Source organism: Sinohyriopsis cumingii, chromosome 17, assembly GCF_028554795.1.
Source record: "Sinohyriopsis cumingii isolate HCF-2022 chromosome 17, ASM2855479v2, whole genome shotgun sequence".
NCBI classification, from domain to species: Eukaryota; Metazoa; Mollusca; class Bivalvia; order Unionida; family Unionidae; genus Sinohyriopsis; species Sinohyriopsis cumingii.
Window position 1 is genome coordinate 92,776,961 of NC_142977.1, and position 5,722 is coordinate 92,782,682.

Genomic DNA, 5,722 nt, shown 5'->3' on the forward strand with positions numbered 1-5,722 from the left:
ACTAAATCTGATTTTAGGCACAAATCCCACTCTGCATCTGAATTCCTTCAGCTCTTTTTCTTGATTATGAACAAAAAAGTGTAAACTTGTTCTAAGACACCAAACTAACTTAGATCTTAAGATGTAACCTTCATTGTCAAGGTATGTACGTGAGTCCCAAACAATGTTATTTTGTAACCTTTCAGCAGGGAATTTGGAAGTTCTTTTGTCGTGCCAATCTTGATTGAAATACAATCGCGTGAAACCTGCTGGACTTTGCTCAGATTCCGTTCTAGCAAACGCTCGTTTTTGGTTCGGGTCAACAATGAGGGCAGAGAAGACATAATTTACATCCTCATCCGGTCCTTCTACATTGAATTTATTTCCCTTGATGTTTGTTACCTGAGGAAGCGCAAGTCCATCAGCAGAACTTCCAGTCACAATCTCCATGATGTTGTTAAAAGCTCTGTCATTGGCTACCAGTGGCCTGACCGCTTGATCCTTCTCTTGGCTAAACACTACCATTGAGCCGGCCATTGACAAAGGCAACACCATGCTGAGAATTAAATCTTCCAATGAGACATTTTCACTCTCTCCTTCTCTCCCATGGGAACGTTCATTCAGTATAGATTTGAAAATAAGACACTGTTCATCTGCCATGTTTTAAAGACAGTTTTCTGTATTTAACAAACTAGAACTCGAAAATAGATATACCTCATTTGTTTTTGTTTTATTTCCCATTGCCTTATCTCTTGGCACAAGCATGTATATTCTTTTACATACCTGAAGATGTTCACAATTCCATTTTAGATAATCTTGCCTGCTTTTCATCATAATTTAGTCGTCGCCGATAATAAGAATATTCACGGTACAGTAATTTTTATCCTTCTCTCGCATTTTCTATCAAGCATAGTTAGTCATACACTGAAGAGGCCCCTCGAATTTAATGTAAAGGATTTCAAAGCAGTCCAATCTCTAGACTGTTATTCCCATTATTCAGTTACTGTTCATGCATGTCAAAATCTTTCCAATACCTAAAAGCTGAATATACTCCAGGTTTGTACTACGTAAACACAATATTGATATTGTTCCAGAAATAACCCAACTAAAATCTGATTTAGATCACTAGTTTGAGCTTACGTATTCATTACCTGGATTGAAGTTTTAAGTTACAATAATACCTGGTCACGACAATTGCATATAATTAGCCTTGAGATCACGTGGAGTAAAGACTCGAAAAGAATGCTCTTTCTCTCTCCGTATGTTTGTCTGTTTGTCTGTCTGTCTGTCTGTCTCTCTGTCTCTCTCTCTCTCTCTCTATATATATATATATATATATGGCAGGCTCGCTCATGCCTGCGGTGCGACTCTTATTACGTACAAAAATAATTGGAATTTTTACAATTATTTGCATAAAAACACTAAATAACGTTCAAAGAAGATTATTTTATGTTATTATTACTCTCCATAAAACAAAATCCTCCTTTCTCGTCTTCACCTTTTTTCTAGATGTTTGATAAACATCTGGCTGGGCCTTATCAATATTTCCTCCAGTATTATATATACATACATACATACATACATACATACATATATATATATATATATATATATATATATATATATATATATATATATATATATATATATATATATATATATATATATATATATATATATAAGAAGTGACTCATTTTGGACAGAATAGGGAGAAGTCATATCTGTGCCTAGAGTGGTGGCAGTTAAGCAGGAAACGCATATATATATATATATATATATATATATATATATATATATATATATATATATATATATATATATATATATATATATATATATATATATGCTGGGTGTTAACTACGACTTCCTTCCGGCAGCTCCTGCATCCGAACTGGTGCCACATGTCATGCTCAGCATTCCTTTAGATCCCACCAGCAAGGACGAGAGGGGGATCCTGTCCTGTCGTCTGGGTAGCCCAGGATCTCCATACTCCACGCCCAGGCTTGCGCCCTGGAGAGCTCACTCCAGTCTCGCTACTGAGTGAGGAAGTAATACGGAAGTTGGCAGTTTACGGGTTATAAGTCCCACCCGATTGGCATAGGGAAGGGGCGCCACGGGTCAGCTTCGACGGTGGGAGGGATCATCGTGTCCCACTGGCCGACTACCGCCTGCCTCAAGCCGGGCAGACCCCGGTATGTACTTTCTTGAACCGTCATCGTCTGCCTGCTCCAGTGGGTGTCTGGAGCTTAGTGTGTTGCTCAGTATGACAAGCAGACGGTAATTCCACACCAGAGAAAAGAAACAAGAAACCAATAAAGAAGACTCGAGCTCTTCGATTCGCAAGCTGGAACGTGCGCACCATGTGCACAGCCATCTCTGACGACCTCATGTAGGTGGACGATACCAGGAAGACGGCCATCATCGATAGAGAACTCATTAGACTAAATATAAGCATAGCTGCCCTCCAGTAAACCAGGCTCGCCTCCATCGGCTCTCTCAGAGAGGAAAACTACACCTTCTTCTGGAAGGGTCGAGAACATGAGGCACTCCGCCAGCACAGAGTGTGCTTTGCCATCACAAACAACCTCATGTCCTCGGTTGAGCCTCCCACAGGGGGCACTGAGCGTCTCATGTTCACCCGCCTCACCACTGCTGCAGGTTCTGTCAATATTCTCAGTGTCTACGCCCCCACTCTCACGTCTTCAGAAGACACAAAGGATCAGTTATACGGGTAACTGGACGAAGAGATCAAAGGATGTCCCAAAGACGAACCACTATTCCTCCTCGGCGACTTTAATGCCAGAGTAGGTTCGGACCACGAGTCATGGCCTACCTTCCTCGGACATCATGGCACTGGAAAGACCAACGAAAACGTTCAGAGACAGCTGAAACTGTGCACCTACCATGACCAGTGCGTCACAAACACCTTCTTCAAGTGTAAGACACAACACAAAGTGTCATGGAAACACCCCAGGTCTCATCGCTGGCACCAGCTTGACTTGATCATTACCAGGCACTCTGCCCTTAACAGCGTCCTCTCCATCAGAACATACCACAGTGCAGACTGTGACTCCGAACACGCCCTCGTGAGCAGCAGGGTGCGTCTGCAGCCACACACATTACACCGCTTAAAAATAAAAGGACACCATCGCATAAACACTGCGCAGATGTCGGTCCCCTCCATGGTGAAGGAGTATGTGTCCGCCCTGGTCAAGGCTGTCCAGGATCTGCCAGAGCACGATGCCACAGTCAAGTGGAACGCCATGAAGGGTGCCAATGTCTACAGCCATTTCACGTTTGGCAAGAAGGAACGGCCCAGTCAGGACTGGATCACCGCACATATATCACGGATGGTACCAATACTCGAGGACAAACGAAAAGCCTTCATAGCTTACAAAAATGCCCTAATGAACAGATGCTTGCTGCTCTCAGAAGTGCCCGAAGCAACATACAACGCATCACTAGACGGTGCGCGAAGGAGTACTAGCAACAACTGTGTGAAGGAATCCAGTGCAGTGCCGAGTCCGGAAATATCCAAGGTATGTACAGTGGCATCAAGAAGGTTCTAGGCCCTACAGTGAAAGGGGTCGTCCCCCTGAAATCTCTGACGGGAGAGAAGATCACTGACCGTGAGCAACAGATGACCAGATGGGTGGAGCACTACTCAGAGCTATACTCCCGAGAAACGTCAGTCACCGATACGGCCCTTATCAGCATAAAGAAACAGCCTACCATGGAAGAGCTCGACAAAGTGCCTACCTTAAAGAAGCTCAGCAAATCAATCGACTCCCTCCCAAACGACAAAGCTCCAGTTAGTGACAGCATCCTGCCCGAACCTATCAAATGTGAAAAATCAACATTGCTTCAACCACTGCATGAGCTACTTTTCCTCTCCTGGGAGGAAGGAGCAGTTCCCCAAGACATGCGCGACGCTACAGTTGTGACCCTTTACAAAAACAAGGGCGACCGCAGTGACTGTAATAATTAGAGGGATCTCGCTCTTGAGCATCGTTGGCAAAGTGTATGCCCGCATCATACTCAACAGGCTACAGCTGCTGGCGGACCGTGTGTACCCTGAATCCCAGTGCGGCTTCAGGGCAGGCAGGTCGACGACAGACCTGATCTTCTCCCTACGACAACTCCAAGAGAAGAGCAAAGATCAATGTCATCTACTCTACATGCTGTTCATCGACCTCACCAAGGCCTTTGACCTGGTCAGCAGGAAGGACCTTTTTGAACTTCTCAGTAAGATCGTTGCCCCCCAAAACACCTCAGCATGATAGTCTCTTTCCATGCCGATATGAAGGGAACAGTCCTGTATGATGGATTCTCCTCAGCCTCCTTCCCAATCAACATCGGCGTGAATCAGGGCTGCGAGCTGGCACCAATTCTTTTCGGAATCTTCTTCTCCCTGCTCCTGTCCAACGCCTTTGACTCGTCCACTGATGGTGTACACACCAGGTGCGACGGGAGGCTGTTCAACCTAGCACGACTGCGCTCGAAGACCAAGGTGAGGTCGGTGCTGATCAGGGAGATGCTTTTGCAGATGACGCGACTCTTGTGACCCACACCGAGGATGCCCTCCAGAGATTGGGAGACCGTTTCGTTGATGCCTGCAAGCTGTTTGGACTCACCATTATCTTGGAAAAGACAAACCTCAGCGTGCAAGATACCACCATTGCCTCTTCCATCAAAATTGATGGTGTCACCCTGGAAGCAGTCAACAACGTTCCGTATCTGGGGTCAACCATCAGCAACACTCTCTCGCTTGATGTGGAGCTGGACAGAAGGCTTGGAAAGGCAAACACCATCATGGCACGACTAACGAAGAGGGTGTGGGAAAACAAAGCGCTGACAGAGCACACCAAGATCCAAGTCTACCAAGCCTGCGTTCGCAGCACCCTTCTATATGGAAGTGAGACCTGGAGCAGCTACATAAGGCAAGAGCACCGGCTCAACTCCTTCCATATACGGTGACTAAAACGTATCCTGAAAATCAACTGGCAAGACTGCGTCCCACACAGCGAGATCCTTCAGCGTGCAAGTACCCCCAGCATGACTCCCTGCTGAGCAAACGCCGCCTTCGATGGCTGCGACACGTCCGGGGCATGGAGAATGGGAGGCTGCCAAAGGATATCCTATACGGACAGATGGCCACTTGCACCAGAAGAGTTGGCCGCCCTCACTCCATTTCAAGGATGTTTGCAAGAGGGACATGAAGGCATGCGACATTTCACTTGACGGCTGGGAAGTACTGGCCGAGGACCGAGGCACCTGGATACTGACGTTAAGCAAGGGCATAGCAGCCGCTGATGCGAGGAGAGGCCATTTGGCGGCAGAGAAACGTGAGAGAAAGAAGAGCGCGGCAGCAACCCCAGTAAATCAGACTTCCCAGTATGTCTGAACCAACTGCAATAGGAACTGTCACTCGCGCATAGGCCTGCACAGCCACAGCAAACGATGCCAACACCCCAGAGGCAGACGACACTTCAAGGGCGCTATTCGCATGGTCTCCCGAGACTGAGCCACCAATGATAATGATGATGATGATGATGATGATGATATATATATATATATATATATATATATATATATATATATATATATATATATATATATATGTGTGTGTGTGTGTGTGTGTGTGTGTGTGTGTGTGTGTTGGTATAAACAATTTGATATACCAATACTATTGGTGTATCAAATTGTGATCTGCCCATGGCGAAATAATACCCATACATAATCA